Raw genomic sequence first — 19,561 nt, 5'->3', positions numbered from 1 at the left:
CTTTCTGGCAGATTGAGTGCTGTGTACGCCGGTATTCACACGGTGGTCTGACTTTGTATGTGGAGTCTCTACTGTAGTCCCTATCTGTATTCCCTGTGTTATGCCTTACTACAGCTGTGTGATTCCACCAGGTTTGCTGTTATGGGTGCCATCTTGGCCGTACGTTTGTCCATCCATGGGAACTGCCTAATGGACACTGGTATAGGGCTGTACACATTTCACAGCTGCATTTTGCATTCTCCGGTGGATGATTTGCATTATTAGTGCGAAGTAACACATATGCTATACCCACATCCCTCACACGGGGCGGGACAACGGATCATCTGCCAATCAACACCGAGACCCATTTCTTCATACCCACGATCCCATGGCTGCAACCCTCGACAGTACCCATTGCACATCCTCCATGTGTGCGGGAATGGGATGTGGACACACTTCTATGGACTCGACAATCTGGGGATTTCTGTTCATATGTCCTGCATTTCATGGACAGTTGTCATCAACCTTGAACACGCTGGTGGTGCATATATCTAGCTGTGCCGTTGTCATGGCTGTCACTTCATCTGGGTCTCTCGATCACAGCCGGTTGACATTGCGTACGGATAAATTTTTGGGTCCTACAATGGACACAAATGTGCATATGTAAAGTGTAGAACATGTTGGACTGTGTCCATCTGGCCAGTGGTTTTGACTGCTGCTGTATGTTCCCCAATCGCGGATGTGTGTTTGACTACCCATATTATGTAGTGCTACGAACCCATGTTTTACTACGATTAACCCAAATGGTGTTAATCTAATGCTGCAGGTTGGCAACTGCTTTAACTAATCCTCAGAAGTCCCAGTAGGACATATACGCCACTGTATTGTCAATATAACACAGCCAGAACATGTAGAACCTATTAATTCATTGAAGGATGTTCTTTATAGGCGGGAACGCCAGTGTTTAAACATCCTATTACCTTCCTAGTTGACGTTGTTGGTGTGCCATTAGTATGTGTTCCACAGGTCGCCCATTTGTTCCGCAGTATGGCAGCGAGTAATCCCCATGTTGTTGCCGACAGATTGAGTGCTGTGTACGCTGGTATTCGCACGGCGGTCTGGATTTCTATGGGGAGTGTCTACTGTAGTTGCCATCTGCATTTCCTGTGTTATGCCTTACTGCAGCTGTGTAATTCCACCGGACTTGCAGGTATGGGTGCCATCCTGGTCGTAGGCTTGTCCATCCATGGGAATTGCCTACTGGACACTGGTGTAGGGCTGTACACATTCCACACCTGCATTTAGCATTATCCGGTGGATGCTTTGCATTATTAGTGGGGAGTAGGTCATGTGCTACACCCACATCCCTCCCACGGGGCGGGACAGCGGATTATCTGCCAAACAACACCGAGCCCCATTTCTGCATACCCAAGATCCCATGGCTGCAACCCTCGACAGTACCCATTACACATCCTTCATGTGTGCGGGACTGGGATGTGGACGCACATGTATGGACTCGTCGATCTGGGGATTTCTGTTCATATGTCCTGCATTTCATGGACACTTGTCATCAACCTTAAACACGCTGGTGGTGCATATGTCTAACTGTGCCATAGTCATGGCTATCACGTCATCTGGTGGACGGTAATGGCTGGATGGAATTCTGTTAGAATAAATTTTTGGGTCCTACAATGGACACCAATGTGCATATGTAAAGTTAGATGTTGCTGGACTGTGTCCAACTGGCCAGTGGTTTTGACTGCTGCTGTACATTCCCCAATCGCGGATGTCTGTTTGACTACCCATACTACGTGGTGCTACGTAAACCAGGTGTTTTAGAACTGAGAACAAATGGTGTACATCCAAAGATGCAGGTTAGCAACTGCTTTAAATTAACCTCAGGCGTCCCAATAGGAAATATCCATCACTGTATTTTCAACATAACACCACCAGAACATGTTGATCCCCTATGTATTCATTGAAGCATGTTTTCTTTATAGGTGGGAATGCCATAGTTTACATATCCTAGTTGACGTTGTTGGTGTGCCATTAGTATGTGTTCCACAGGTCGCCCATCTGTTCCGCAGTATGGTAGCGAGTGATCCCTATTTTGTTGCTGGCAGATTGAGTGCTGTATGCGCGGTGTTACGGCGGTCCAACTTTGTATGGGGAATGTCAACTGTAGTCCCTATGTGTATTTCCTGTGTTATGCCTTACTGCGGCTGTGTAATTCCACCTGGTTTGCAGTTATGGGTGCCATCTTAGTCGTACGCTTGTCCATCCATGAGAATTGCCTACTGGACACTGGTATAGGGCTGTACACATTTCACACCTGCATTTAGCATTCTCCGGTGGATGCTTTGCATTATTAGTGGGGAGTAAGGCAGGTGCTATGCCCACATCCCTCCCACGGGGCAGGACGACGGATTATCTGCCAAACAACACCGAGCCCTGTTTCTACATACCCAGGATCCCTTGGCTGCAACACTCGACAGTACCCATTACACATCCTTCATGTGTGCGGGACTGAGATGTGGACGCACTTCTATGGACTCGGAACTCTGGGGATTTCTGTGCATATGTCCTGCATTTCATGGACACTTGTCATCAACCGTAATAACGCTGGTGGTGCATATGTCTATCCATGCCGTAGTTACGGGTGTCGCTTCTTCTGGTTGAACGATAACAGCTATATGATGTTCCATAGGTATCAATTTTTGGGTCCTACAATGGACACCAATGTGCATATGTAAAGTGTAGAACTTGTTGGACTGTGTCCATCTGGCGGGTGGTTTTGACTGAACTTACTAGTTGATGTTGTTGGTGTGCCATTAGTATGTGTTCCACAGGTCGCCCATTTGTTCCGCAGCATGGCAGCGAGTAATCCCCATTTTGGTGCTGGCAGATTGAGTGCTGCGTACGCCGGTATTCGCACGGCGGTCCGACTTTGTATGGGGAGTGTCCACTGTAGTTCCCACCTGTATTTCCTGTGTTATGCATTCCTGCAGCTGTGTAATTCCACCGGGTTTGCAGTTATGGGTGCCATCTTGGCCATATGTTTGTCCGTCCATGGGTAATGCCTACTGGACACTGGTATAGGGCTGTACACATTTCACAGCTGCATTTAGCATTCTCCAGTGGAAGTTTTGCATTATTAGTGGGGGGTAAGGCATGTGCTATACCCACATCCCTCCCACGGGGCGTGACAATGGCTTATCTGCCAAACAACACCGAGCCCCGTTTCTGCATACCCAGGATCCCATGGCTGCAACAGTCGTCAGTACCCATCACAAATCCTTCATGTGTGCGGGACTGGGATGTGGACGAACGTTTATGGACTAGACAGTCTGAGGTTTTCTGTTCATATGTCCTGCATTTCATCGACACTTGTCATCAACATTAAACACGCTGGTGGTGCATATGTCTAGCTGTGCCGTGGTCATGACTGTCACTTCTCCTGGTTGGACGATGAAGGCTGGCAGGTATTCCGTACGGGACAATTTTTGGGTTCTACAATGGACACCAATGTGCATATGTAAAGTGTAGAGCTTGTCGGACTGTGTCCATGTGGCCAGTGGTTTTGACTGCTGCTGTATGTTCCCCAATCGCAGATGTCTGCTTGACTGCCCATAGTGTGTAGTGCTACGGAAACCAGGTTTTCCAAAGCCAGAACCAAATGGTGTACATCCAATGATGCAGGTTAACAACCGCTTTAAATAATCCCCAGAGGTCCCAGTAGGGAAGTATCGCCACTTTATTGTCGGAATGACACCACCATAACAGGTAAATCACGAGCACTTTGGCCCGGTCTTACCGGCCATTTGCAAGTGTAATTAGCAGACACATGTCAATAAATGTATAATAATACATATTGTAATACTGAAGTTAATCTATGTTATTTGGACAATGGCTTCTGCTATTGACATACGATGCTGTGGGTGTTGCCAGTTACCATACACATGGCTTTCTCAAAGGCCGAATTCACAATTCTGAACACTACTGTGTTCTCCTTTAAGGAACCTGAGCCAGTGGTCAACATTACTCAAGCCACTGCATCACTTACATATGCCTTCTACCGGCACCTACAGGACTGCATGGATCAGGCATTCCCTTATCCAACTGTGGTTCATTGTACCAATGCCAAGCATCCAGTGTGGTGTACCCCAGCCATACACAAGCTGTACAATGAGAGGAGGTGGCTACTACAAGGCAGAGCAGACACCTTGTGAGGTATGACACCCTTGCTCATTATATGTGAAGAGCTACAGGCTGACATGACATAGTCCGGGGCAGGTTCCACAGATATATCTCCAAGGACTCGACAGACAATCATACGGCCTTCATTTGCTATGCTGGACACCTGGGAGGTAACTCCCAGATATGCTCTGACTGGGTTCACAATGATGTGGAGTTTACTGAACATACACACATTGCCAACATACAGGCTGGCAGGTTCGGTGAAGACATCTCCACCCCCTCCCCCCCACATGGAGAGATGTCTGTACCAGCGGTTTGTGGTCCCCGAATGTTCTGTAACGCACGGGTGGGACATGCTCTGTCCAAGGTAGTGAACACAGCATCCATGGGACCAGCTGGTGTCCCGACTGTGTACTCCGCGATCTCATTGAGGAATTAGACCCACAGTTAGGACATCTGTTTATTCTTAGCCTCACCTCGGGTAACATACCCAAGTTGTGGCGCACGGCGACTGTAGTCCCACTTCACAGGGCCAGTGCCTCCACTGACCCTGGTTATTACCGTCCCATTACCATGAGAAGACTTATCTGCAAAGACATGGGGAAGGATCATACTGCGGCCCATAGATGACGACATAGGGGACCTGCATACTTTGCATCCAACCCAGTTTTGCTTGGTCAGGGGCGGTTCATGCGTTTAAATCCTGGTTGACATTTTAGGGACAGTCACCGAGGCCATTGATGAGGGTCATGCAGTCCATACAGCCTACCTTGACCTGGCAAAGGGCGTCAACACAATACCCCCCTCGGGTATCATTGATAAACCCATCGGCTTGGATGTGAACATGTACATCGCAGGATGGGTTGCAAACTGGCTAGGTGACACAACCCACGCGGTCATAGTTGCTGGCAGCATGTCGGACTTACTGCCTGTCACAGGCGGTGTCCCACGGGGCTCTGCCCTGGGTCCACTCTTTTTCTACATCTACATTTCCACAGTACAAGCACACACAGGGGTGTTATGGCTGACATTGTTTGTAGATGACTGCGAACCGGGTGCCATAGTGGGATGGACATCTGACACAGATATCCTTCAAAGGGGCCTCCCAGATATGGATATCTGCTGTCAGGGACATGGCCTACAGCTAAATGCCAGGTGATGCATAGTCATACCCATCGGGAAGAATGAGGTCACCCCTGTCCGGCATATGGGTGGCAGTCCACTGAGCATGGGGGGAATTACCAGGGATCTGGGGACCCAGGTTGTCAGTCACCATTCGTTCGACACACACGTTGCTATCGTGGTTCGGTAGAACTTCTACATTGCCCGCCTGATCGTGCAGGGATTCACATCTAGATCGGGGTAGGTCATCGTCTCCTTGTACTCATTACTCGTTACACCTGTGATTGAGTACATTGCCCCATTCGGAAGGTATCTGACCCGACACCTACAGCAGCTGGCAAGGCCCCATAGGTTAATCGTCAGACAGATGCAGGGTGTCAGGGATTTGTGTTATGCTGCCCCACTGTAAGGACTCCTGCTCCATTCAGTCACATACCTCTTGTTCACTGTTGACCTGTGCCTGACATACGAGGCGATGTCGACCCATATTTGATGACTATGCTTCACCTACTGGATCTACATCCCTCGGAACCACAAGGGCAGGTGACGTGAACCTTGACACGGTCATTAATAGAATGTGTTGGAGTGACACATACATCACCCAGACACTCACTATGCTGTGGATGTACATCACAGTACATGTGAGGCAGAGAACCTTGCTAGCCTTGTTCGAGGGGGATCTTGTCCGTTGGATGGGGGATTGCAGATATACCCCAGGGATTACATCATTGTTACTGCTTGACAGAGGTACAGCAATATAATAGGCATTTATCTCCAGACCGGAGGGTTGGCAAAGGAAACCTAACTATGGCCTAGGGTTATGGCTGCCCTTGGGTAGATAGCCTACTCTGTACCTATGGACCTATGAACCTATGTTCATAGTTTGTCCCATTCACACTTGTCTATCCCCTATCCTCTTTCTCATGTGTATATTTCTGTGGCACGTGATTGAACTCTGTATTACCTGCAGGTATGCTGTCTACAGTGCACATACGTCATGGTTGATTACAGTGTATCTGTGTACCTACCTCTGTGATACTGAGGACTACCACACATCCTTCACAGCATTACATGCATATGTCCATTCTATTATTCTTTGGCCTAAGGGGGGGTGTTAAGGCAACGGTTACACGTGTCCCTGTTTGTGCGTGCGTCATGGTGGTCTTTGACCAGCCTCCGTTGCTGTCGTGGGATGGACGGTGGTGTTGGTGTGTGTTTGGCATGTGTTTTCACTGCGGTACATCTGTGGGATGTGGGGTTGGCACATGTTCCTCTTTGCAGGGGGCCCCATCCTGGACTTTTGTGTCATGCATCTACACTTGGCACGTGCCATATGTCCTGTGCTATTCCCACAGTCGTGTATGCCTTCATGCATTACTACTGCGTGTTACTGGCTGTTTGTATGTGGTACACATGGCTATTATGGTGGATGGCTTGGCCTATTCCCATGCTATGACATACCCATCCATCCAGGCATATGCATGTTATTCCGTCCTTTGCGTTGGCCGTGGGTGTTTGGCCGTCCGGCAACGCTACTCTCAACATGTGATGTCCCACCTTCCCCTTCTGTGCCTGTGGCACCCTGTTAGGGCGTCCTGTTTGGTAGGCAGATGTTCCGCTATATGTGTTGTGTTTGACATGTCTGCATAGCTAATCATCGGTACGGTGGCTGAACATACCGCCTTGTCCAGATGTGTACAGTTATGGGCACCGTGGTGTGTGCACGCCTATGGGGTTTTGACAGGTCCATACCACATGCGGGATATACACATTCTGCCGACACATTCACATGCAGCCATTTGGATATCTGTACCTGAGGCAGGTTGTTAACATGTGGGGTACATATTTGCCCGCGTGGCACTGCCTAGGACAATACTTCTTACCACATTTCAGGTATGCCCATCGTGTGTAGGTGTGTAGCTGCGCAAGGCTGCTAGCTGGGTTGGGTGCACGGTCGTACGTGGGTGCGGGTTACATGCTATGACGGGGCTGTTGTGTATTACATTTGCATGCATGAGTTCTGCTTCTGGATATTATGCTTAGACATACGCCGTCCTATGTGTATGCGACGAGCACATTGCTGGGTGTGGTACATTTTGCTATGCACATGTTTGCCTGTGTTTAGGGTATCTTGTTTCCTTCTTGTTGTTATATCGACACGGCTACCCGGCTGTGTACTCTCACTACTGCTGGTGACCATGCCCATGTCGCTACTTCTATGTCGGTGCGGCGCGCTGACATGCTGCGGTACACCTTCACTGGGTATGCCCACTGACAGTGCATTGCGGGACGGACACGGTATTACGCATATCCTTTGTTCCTTGGACGGGTACACTTAGGACTTCGTGGGTTAATGTTTGGTTCTCCGTTTTGTTGGAACGGGTGCTATGTTGCATAGTCTGCGTACGTTTCATTCTCCGCGGGCCCTGGCTGGTGCGGTTACTATTACAGGCGGACTGTGGAAGTCAGCACTTTAGGTTGCTCATCGCCCTCCGGCTTGGCCACGCCTCCAGACGCATCCTACTTGGGCTCGCTCACGTGCCCTACGCACGTGTCTGTGGTTGCGGCGCGCACTCATTACTATGCATATGGCGCTGCTACGCCGACTATTCACTGCACCGCCAGCGCAAGCCTTACACCGGGCTTGCGCCGAGCTTCATGAATCCCCCTGACAATATAAAACAATCACTTCATAAAACATTTAAAAAGACATCTTATAACACAGCCCTCAATTGCGTTGTATATTCAATTAAATAATTAAAACATTTAAAAGCATATAAAGCATAACAATGCAAAAGGATATATGAAAAAGCTTTAACTTATAAAAACTCTTACTTATAGAAATCATCTATATTGCATTTGTTTCTTAAACAAAATAGGTTTAGTACTAACTGCAGTATTGATGCCAGGTGTATTATCTGTCTGCAGTCGTAAAATCCAGCTATATTCTCTGATTTCCAAAACATTATTTATATCTATGTCCCTAATATTTATTTGACCTACATCCATCACCCTAAATTTAAATTAAAATCAGATCCACATTCAGCAATATGCTTAGCTAAAGTATTAGTAAAGGTATTCCTACGTATCTCTGTATGGTGTTCAGTTATGCATTCGTTAAGCTTACGACTACATCTACCAACATAAAAAGCTGAATACTTTACAGAGGTACCTAAGTATACTATGTCTATAGTATTGCATATGGCAAAACTATTAAAAATCAATTCCTTTTTAGTCCTCGGGTGTATGTATGTATTATCATTGGTGGTATATTTACAACAAATACAGTTATAACAGGGAAATGTTCCCCTTCTCTTACTTATACTATTTCCATTATTACTCATAATAGGATCCATATCTTTATAGCAAAGTCTCTTTTTCAGGTTTTGAAAATTTGTATATGCAAAACTGGGTCTATTACTGATAAACTGCTTCAACTCATTTGGGCATACCTTCTAGAATTCTCCATTTCTTAGAAATAATTATTTTAACATCATTAGTCCTACTACTATAGGTGGTAGCATATCTCAAATGGTTACTTTGTGAAACTCAACCACCATCACTACCTTATCCACACTGGAAACAAAGAAAGGTTTGGCAAACCCTTCCCTTTGTGTTTTTTTAGGAAGGAGGAGAGCATCCAGCATCAGACAGGGGTACATATTTTGTGTCCCAGAGACATCAGTACACCAGAGGTGATGCAGTCAGCAAATAGAGGCTAGAACTGAGGTGGACTGCAGTTGACTGGGACCTCTATGGCAATTATAAATGTAAAAACATAAAATAAGTTAAATAAATAAAGACAGGGTGATGTGGTATATTTATGAGTAGTAAGGAAAGCAACATGTTTCAGGAAATGTGCTGCTGCTCTAAGGGGGCTTACTGAAGTGTGTTCAGTCTTGAACTGTGGAATTCAAAAGAAACAAAGAAAAAAAGAAACAAAACTGAGAACTGAAACAAACAAAACAGAACTATTTTAACTAACGAACAGAGCAATGGGTGCATGGCTCACATTTCTAATAAGGACTGTCATTGGGAGACCCTGATGGTGTAGTGATGGAAAGTATGCCTTATACCTCAAGGGAATGAATTCTAAGTCTAGGGATCAGTACTGAAATCTAGGTGGATCACCTGGCAATGTAGCTCCTGATTTATCTCTAGAATGGAGGAAAGCAACACAAACTGTATGATTTCTTAGAAAAAGAGATTAGAATCTGAAAAAAAGCAGTTTATAAATTAAGTATAAAATGTCTATAAAAATCAGTATCAGGTTAGATCAGTGCCATTAGTTTAATAGTTTACATGCTCATCTTTGATGCTGGATGGCTAGAAAACTATGGTTTCTATTCCCACTCCAGTTGCTCACATCCATTTTGAGCAAAGGAAAGAAAGAAAGAAAGAAAGAAAGAAAGAAAGAAAGAAAGAAAGAAAGAAAGAAAGAAAGAAAGAAAGAAAGAAAGAAAGAAAGAAAGAAAGAAAGAAAAAGAAAATAGCACCTTGGCAGTTCACATGTGCATGGGGTGATACAGCACATCCATTTTTGAAGAAGGAGGGTCAGTAATTTATTGGTTTGATTTCCAAGGGAAGTACATATTTTTTATCTGTTATTACCCAAAAATAATGACACATGCACAATAAATGGTGACTAGAGGTGTTGGTACTCTGGGCAGTGGCAGTCCAGCAACAGTAAGTGGTACTGGGGGATAACTTTGGGTGTAGTGGGCAGTCTTTGTTCTCCTTCCTTCATAAGTTCATAGGTTCATAGGAGGTTACTAGGTTAATGACTCTAGGGCCCTTACAAGCCTAACAAAGTTCAACCCTTGTTTCCTTAAGGGTCTAGAGATATGGTCTATGTTATAAGCAGATCTAAATCAGGTGAAACCCCTGGGGTGAATTTGCGGTTTTCCATCCATTCAAAAAAGGGTTAATGAAAGTCTCTGTTTAACCTGTATTGGAAGTTTATTTCAGAGGAAAGGCAACCTCTGGGAGACATATGTGTCTCTCCACCAAGTCCTGTTGATGCCACATGCTAAGTTAAAGTCCCTAGAGTGAGTGCATCGTGTACCATTTGACTTATGAATGTGCAGCATTTCCATTAAGACAGGATCAGAAGTCGCTCTATATGCAAGGCACAGGTCGACTGTGAGTAGTCTATACGATGCAGAGTACAGTGACAGTGATTTCAGTCTGTCCACATAAGGCATGTGCTGAAGATCTTGAATTTTCTTTGTAAGGAAATTTGACGTCTCTCCAGTCACTGCAGGTGCCTGTTTAGGTATATAACAATGGGAGCAGTGTACTCTATTATTGGTGTAATGATGCAGAGTACAGGAGGGTTATAGCCTTTTTTGTTCTGGAAGCTATGCCCTTGCTTATGAGATGAGCAACATAGAAGGCCTTCCTTACCACCATGGAGACATGGTGATCAAAAGTAAGGTTGCTATCAACTCGTGTGCACAAATCTGTCACCACTGACTTAGAGATTAGGATATTATTATTAATATGGTAATCTGTAGGAACATCGCCTTTGCCAAAGGGGACCAAATGGAGAGATAATAAGTCAGCAAGCAAAGGAGAGTAGTATTGCTGAAATTGAATTCATCCTCAAGTCTTGGTGAGTACCTTCACTAGCTGGACCCTGTTTTTCAGAAAATCTCACTAAGATGACACTCATACATAGACTGTATTTTATATAGCATATATCATGGACAGAAGTAGTTCAAAAATTTAAAATAATAACTGGGTGCACGAGACCCAGGATAAAAAAGTGCCCAATTCTGGTAGGTGCACTGGTGCCATGGAAAAATGACAGTGTAGAATCCTTAAAATATGGAAGCATTCCTACAATAGGGCTAGGCCAGGCCAAGGAGGAGGAGCATGGCCCCCCTGTTGTAGAAGGAAGTAATAGTCCACAAAAATCACAAAAACTGATAGTCCAAAGAAGAGCCATAAAGATGATAGATTGGACTATTGAGGATAAGAAATTATGTATTGTTACTATTATGCAAAAAGCCCAGAATTTCCAGACTCAAGATAGACAACAAGATTAAGCAAGAAATAAGAGGAAAGAAAAATACTTCCACAAGTAAAACTGTTAGAAGCTTCAAATAAAAATGTGCATTCATTAATACAACAGATTTGTGAAAAACATTATATAGACCAAAGAACTTTGATCTGTTTGAGAAAAGAAGCATCTGAGGAAGTGCGAAAATAGAAACAAAACCGAGAGATGTTTGAAAAGTATAAAAAAGAAATATGGACATGGGAAACAAAGGCAGATTTGATATGGTGCAATATTTATGCAAAGTTGAAAGCCAAATTAATCAATACAAAAAAGGCAGCCCCAAAGATATTCAAAGATAAATACAGACAAAGGCATCCAGATATGGAAAATTTCACAATAAAAAATAATATCACAAAGAGGGAATATAGAAAAGAAGATTAGTAAAGTAGAAGTTAAAAAAAATGGAAGTTGAAGTTATGGAATGCTGCAAAGTGAAGGATTTGGTGTAGAAGGTCTAACACAGGTTACACTGCAGCATGATGGAAAGTCCCCAAAGTAAGGAGAAACAGGAAGATTGGGAGACATCTGAAGAAGAAATATGGACATGGGAAAGAAAATGGTGTAATATTTATGCAAATGAGAAAGAAAAACTAATTAATACAAAAAGAGCAGCACCAAAGATATTTGACGAGAAATACAGGCAAAGGAAACCAGATACAGAAAACTTTACAATACAAAAAATAAGAAGACAGAGGAAAAGTAAAAAAAAGATCAGTAATGGAAATGTTAAAGAAACAGAAACTGAGGTTATGCAGTATCTGCAAAGTGAAGGATTCAATGCAGAAAATCTAACTCAGAAAGCACCACAGCAAGACAGAGCAATAGACATAGAAATTAAGGAGAAACCGGTGGAACCAGAAGCAACTGGTTAGTTGCCATATGAAGATATTTCTGAGCCTTCCACAGGAAACCAGTATAAACATTCACTTGAAACTAGATAGCAAGGGAAGGAACAGGAAACTGTGGCAACTGTGACTCAATAAGGAGGAGTGATAAGCTAGTGAGTTCCCATATGAGAGCAATGGATGGCACAGGATGAAATTGAAGGGAATGTACCACAGGAAGAAGGAAAATGCTATAGAACTTTCTATAGAACGCCTGCAGAAAATGGAGAACAAAAAATGTGCCCTCAGTTTAGAATAAAATGAATTAAGAGAAGAGTTGCTTGATTAATTAGAGATGGATAAACATATTAAGATCAATGAAATAAATAGACAGTAGAAGGTCAATAAAACCCAAAGAGTCAGAAGTTTCATAAAATAAATGAACACAGTAATTAAGACTCTCCATAGAGATCCATGCGATATAAAAGAAATAAACAGGATATATTACCGTGCAGCTAAATTAATAACAGATACAATTCTACCACAAGAGAGTAGTAAGGGAAAGGAAGGGGAGAAATTGAATACCATCATGGAAGTTTCGAATAGAGAAAACTATAAAGCAATTAATAAAAGGTGTCACTGTTAGAATATTATAGAAGAGGGATCAGATCAACAAAAATACTCAGAAAGATAGGCATGATAAAAGCAATGTGCAGTATTAGAATGGATTAGGATTTACCATGCACTATCACAAATAATAAACTAAAAATATCAGCACAAGCAGAAAAACTTATAAGATACACATAAATATAAAGGAAAAGTACAAAATAAGCAGTTTATTGATGACCCAAAAAGTTTTATAGAGAATTGGGAAACAAGGTAAGAGGAATTGAAAGACCACCAAAAAAGACAAAATAGATACATTTTGGAGAAGTATTTCTGAAGATCCTGTGGAACATAACAACAATGCTAAATGGATAGAAGACGTAAAAGAAAGAATAAGAAGTTCAAAGGTACAAGATATGAAATGGGATGAAGTAACAGCCAGACAGATTGAAACAAAGCTAAGAAAAGCTTCTAACTGGAAAACCCCAGGCCCAGATGCAGTGCCTAACTTCTGGTTAAAAGTATTAACATCTTTGTAGAAAGATTTAGCCATGAGTAAGAACGATTTATATGTGCACCCTGATACAGACACCAACCTGGTTAACAAAAGGAAAAACAATACTCCTACTTGAGTGAACCTGCAAGCTACCCTAAAACTTATAGTCCAATAACTTGCCTTCCGAAGATGTATAAACTATACACTGGAATTTATGCTGACAGAGTATATAGTAATTTAGAAGAAAACTCAGTTATGGCAATAGAACAAAAAGGCAATAAAAAAGTCATATGGGACAAAGTGTCATTTGTTGTTAAGTAAAATCATAGTGGAGAACTGTAAACAGGGGAAGAATCTAAGTATGGCATGGACTGACTACAAAAAAATTGACAGAATCCCACATACATGGATAAAAGAGTGCTTACAAATGTATAAGATACACCCTACAATGATAAACTACATCACAGCAAACATGAAACAGTGGCAAACTACTTTGCAGTTAAGCTATGATAAAAGACAAATTATTATTTCAGGGATAAAAATCCAAAGGGGGATATTCCAGGGTGATTCTCTTTTGCCTTGCCCTTAACCAATTAAGCTGTCTGCTTAACAGATTAGGTCATGGCTATAATTTGGCTCCCAGAAACACACAGTTTAAAGACTTCTCATCTTCTCTTTGTTGATAATTTAAAACTGTACAGCTCATCAGATGAGGAACTGAAAGCACAACTGCAAGTAGTCAAAACTTTTTCAGATGATATAAGAATGTCATTTGGTGTTGATAAATGTGCAAAAGCAACCTTTAAAGCAGGAAAGCTGCAGCACCAAGAAAACAGTTTGGGACAAGAATGTGATATAAAAGAACTTGAGCAAGAGGGAGTGTATAACTATTTGGGAATTAATGAAGGATCAGCAATAAAACATGAACAAATGCAAATCGAACTTAGTAAGGAATATTTTAGAAGACTTAAATTAATCCTGAAAACAGAGTTGGCATCTTGGAACAAAATTCAAGCTATAAACCAATTTGCTCTTCCTGTTCTAACAGTTTTGGAGTGACTGACTTGCCCCAAAAGGTGTTGGATAGATTAGACAGGAAAACAATAAGGATGTTTCATGCTCATCAAATGATTTATAAAAATCCGTGCACACCAAGATTATACATCCTCTGTTCTGAAGGAGGTATGGGCCTCCTTGAAATTGATTACATACATAGATCTGCAATTGTGGGACTGCATACATATCTACTGGCTTCATAAGACCCAAACATAGTGAATGCATTGAAACATGAGGAGAATAAATCTGAGATGACTTCCCTTCTTAGTCTAGCAGAAGCATATCAGCATCAAGTGGGAATGGAAATCAAACCGGAAGTAGATAAAAGTCAGGCAGCAACTGAATGTGCCAAAAAAACAAAAGAAAGCATATAAGGTGAAGGATCAGATGAGAAGGCAAGAAATGTGGAAAATGCATAAATATAGTTGCAAGTATAGAAAACTCCTGGAAGAACCTCATGTTGATCAGGATCAAAAGCAGGAATGGTTAAAGAGAGGTGAAGTCAAACCAAAAGATGAAGGGTTAATATTGGTGGTCCAAGACAGTGGGCTAAGCACACGTTGGTTTACAAAGTCTATTGAACATGTGAGAGAAACAGACAAATGTAGGTTTTGTAAAACAGAAATGGAAACAGTTGCACACCTTGTTGTTGGTTATGATATACTAATGGTAGAAGGACTGTATACTGAAAGGTATAATGATGTGGCAAGACTGCTGTACTGGGGATTGTTTGAACATTATAATATTGAAGTAGCTGAAAAACGCTGGAAATGTGAGACACAAAGCATTGTAGAAAATGTTGAAGTCTACATCACATGGGATCACCCATTGCCAACTGTTCAAAAGATCGATACAAGTAAACCAGATATAGTGGTCCATGAACTGAAGGGAAAAGTAGCATTAATCATTGAAATCACTACATCCAGTGGCTACAGTGTCTTGCATACAGAAAGACACAAAGTCATAAAATATAAGACTTGCAGGCAGAAACAAGAGCAATGTGGAAGAAAGATACACAGACAGTCCCAATAATAGTATAAGCAATGGATCTGATAAAAATTAATCTACAGCCATATTTACATATGTTATCAATACATGTAACTCCTTACGAATTGCAAAAGGAGTCATTACTGGGCACATTGCAGGTGCTGTGAAGAGCACTTCAGGTTGACATCAAAGATTGGAACAATACTAATTTCATGAACTTTAATCATACTTTGACTTAGGAAAGGGGTCCATTCCCATCATGGTATGAGAAACCCAAAAGGTTTGGAGAAATTAAAAAAAAATAGGTGCTAATGTATTTTTTTGCATTGAGTTTAACACCATGACTTTGGCACCAATCATTGGTTTGCGTAAGTCCTTCATGTAGAATGTTGTCATCATTTGGGGAATCAGTGACTACTCCCAATTTGCAGTCATCAGCCAACTTTGTCAGCCACAGAATTTTTGTTTTTTCTGTACTTATGAGAAGTAGATTCCAAGCAATAGGGGCCCCAGCACCAATCCCTGTGGAATACCACTGGAAATGGTCTGCTTGTCTGTATGTGTTCTGTCGGTGTGCCAGTTTGCAACCCTCCCTGACAGTATAGGGGTTGACCCCCCCCCAGCTGGGTGAGTTTTTCAATGATGCCTGAGTGGGGTATTGTGATAAAGGCCTTGGTCAAGTCTGGGTAGGCCATATGCACAGATTTGCCTTCATCCAGGGCTTTGGTGATAGTCTTGAAGAAGTCTACCAGGTTCAACAGGCAGGATCTCCCTTTAACAAAAGCCAAACTGGGTCAGATCAAGTGTTTGAAGGTCTCCTATATCCTTGTATATAATTCCCATGATGATTCTGTCCATGGCCTTGCAGATAAGGCTGGTTAGGCTAATGGATCTATAGTTCCCAGGGTCAGTTGATGCATCGTCCTTGTGCGAGTGTGTTTGTACACATGTAATTTACCCAGTCTATGGATGGGTAGTTAAAGTCACCCATAACCAGAGTGTTTGGTTGTATTTTGAGTGACTCAAGTTAATCCAAGTAAGCAGTGTGGATGTCATGGTTCTTTGAGGGGGATCTATAGCTGATGATAATTTGGAGAGGGGTCTTTCCTATAGTTGTTTGTACATGGAGTAACTCTAAGGAATCATTCTGTTTAACCATTCTGGAGGTATATTTATGTTTGATGAATACTGATACTAGTCCTCTTTTTGTTCTCATGTGTCCATTTTCTGGTCTGAATGTGTGGAAGGCATTATATACTGGTATGGCCAGGGTGATCTCTGAGGCCTTGAACAAGGTCTCTGTGACTGGGTGGAGAACCACTGTGCTGATTTGTGTTTTGGGGTTGCTGGATATCTAAGACATTTTGTGGGGACAGGATGTGATGGAGCCAAAGTCTTAGGGCTGGGTGGTCTCAGCTGCTTCAACAGCCTAATGTTAAAGCAACTAGAATTTGATCTATAGGCCACGGGTTTTAGTCCTATTTGAAACACTCAGTTTTCATTTAAGCTAGGGGAACCATGTTATGCTTTGGAGGCAGGCAAATCTATTCATAATGATCAATAAGACATGACATGGTGTGGAAACAGTACTGAAATGATTAAGGCTAACAAATAGGGGCACAACAGTTATTGGTTCTGATTTACCTTTGTTACAGGATGGCAAATTGGGACAATCACCATGAAAGGTGTGAGGCAATAGCTGTGATTATCCCATATACCTGTACTAGTTACTTCACTAGTGCTATCTGTATAACTTTAGATTAATAAAATATCTATACAACTTCTTTTACTACTAGAGCTTAACACTTGTGTTTAATCAACTTTACCTTTCATAGTCACAGGTTAGTCAGCTGACACTACATCTACACCTAATTCACTGAAACACAACACTATGTTTCACCTAGTGATATGCTCAAAGTTTTGTTACCAGCACTTCTTGCATTTGTTGTAAATATGTACACAGCTTTTAGGTAACTAGTTATTCTGCCCAAATTTTTTTGCTAGGCAAAACTGTTAACTGTTTGCTCCATGCATAATTTTAGTTACTGCTTCTTTTGCATCTAATGTAAATATGTGCATAGTTCTTATCCGTGAATTGTTATGCTACGAAATTTATATACTAGGCCAAAGTGTTCACCATCTGTGAAATGTATATATTATGTATGTATTAACTCATACACTACCTGGCACACTGTCACAAGGTATATTTCATTCATTGTATTTGTTGTAAATGGATTTTCCTTTAGGCCACGTCATAGCTGAAAAGAGTCCCTGGACAAGTTTTTTTATTTGGTTAACAAATGAAAATAAATACATGCATACAAACATGCATACATCACATGGCACACTGTTGCTGGACGAAATATGCAAGGATGTGAGCAGGCCAGTAGTAGGAGGTGAGAAAGGACAAGAAAAATGGAAACATCCTAAAAGAAAAGGGAGGCAGATGAGGTCTACATCTCAGATTATGCTGAGTGGGAAGGTAAAAAGAAGTCATGGTACAAGTGAATCCAACAGAGATAATAGCATAACAGAGTGATAGTCACTAATCATAGACAAAAACTAACTGAGCTGGATGATTAGTTATTTATTGCATGTTAATATAGAGGACTTGCATGAAAAAATAATGGATGTTTTGAATGCTTTATGGGTAGGGGCGGTTGGTAGATTTCAGGAACTTGTGGTGTTTTCCCAGTGGCAGTCAATGACTGGGGCTTATTACAACTTATGAGTGTTTCAGAAAGTGGCCAAAGCACATCTGGGAGTTAAAGGGGAGTACAAGGAGCTCCCAGTTACAAAACTTCAGAATGGGATTTTGTCAATAATGGCACAAGGTAACGGCATGGCCTCAAGTGCAAGTCCTATATGAGACAGCACTATACCTGTGATAGGAGGATGAAAGGACTTGCCTGGCAGCAGGAACTATCAATTTACCGTGGCTCACATTCTACAAGAAGTAAAAGAGAAAATTTGGAGAGGGGAATGTGCTCACATATTGCATTTCAAATGATCAGGCTGGGCCTTCAATAAATAAGGGACCATCAGGAGCAAGCTTGCAAAGCATTTCATTATCTGGATGAGTATCTCATAGTTGGGAAAGGAAGCTACAGGAGCAGGATTCAAGTTGTTTCAAAAGGTATGTCAGATTTTAGGTGTTACCTTGGCAATGGATAAGGAGGAGACATCTGTGAAAACCAACTACAAGAAAAGCCGTAAAATGTGGTACCAAAGTAATAATATTAACCACAAAAGAAAGCTGTAGCACCGGAGAAGTAAACAACGTTTTTAAATGTAAAACCCTTTAATGTGCTTTTTGTCACTAGGACTTCATCAGAAATAAAATAATGTAGCAGCCATCAAGTACTTAAGGCTGGTACAACCAATAAGGAGCACTCACCAATAATACAATTAATAATGTAATTTAAAAACAATTATCCTAAGAAGTACACAAAAATACAAAAATGTACAGAGTATAAACTACAATAGTACAAAATCATAACCATTATCTTAAGACTTTATATTAAGTTTTGATGTTTAATCTTCTGTCTTTAAAAAAAGGCATTTAATGTTGACTGTCTCATTAAAACCTAGGAATCTCTGTATCTAAATTTTGAGGTCATGTAGGATTCCCAGTTTGTGCATGGATAATTAAAGTCCCCCATTAATATGGTATTTGGTTGAATGCTGAATGTCACCAATAGATCTAAGTATGAGCTATGTGTTTCATGGGACATAAAAGGTGACCTCTAACTTCCTAGGATATGGTATGGGATTTTGTCTAAGGTAATCTGAATGTGAAGGAATGCCAGTGTGTCATCCTGTTTAAGTAAGCAAGATGTATGCTTGTTATTAATGTAGATCGAGACACATCCACCTTTAGTCCTGTCTGTGCAGTTACTGGTCTAAATGTGTGGAAGGCACTGAAGCCTTGCACTACCAGGGGAGTATCTGCATCTTCAAACCATGTCTTGATAACTGCATAAGTGCCTGCAGCATTCTGAAATGTGAGGAGAGCTTGGAAGGAGTTCAGCCTCTTGTTTAGACAACAGGAGTTGCGCAGAAATGGGAAGATTTTTCTATACTGGAAGGTTTATCAGTTTGGCATTGCCTAAAATGGCTGTATGGAGGAGGAGGACAATGTTTCATCCAATATTTGACAGTGTAGATGGGACAAGTGCAAGCCATCCTTGACAAAACAGTGTGGTTTGTTAACCATGTCCTCCCACATTG

Source organism: Protopterus annectens, chromosome 3.part0, assembly GCF_019279795.1.
Source record: "Protopterus annectens isolate FY-2018-M chromosome 3.part0, PAN1.0, whole genome shotgun sequence".
NCBI lineage: Eukaryota > Metazoa > Chordata > Ceratodontiformes > Protopteridae > Protopterus > Protopterus annectens.
Note: the sequence above shows the minus strand (reverse complement) of the source record.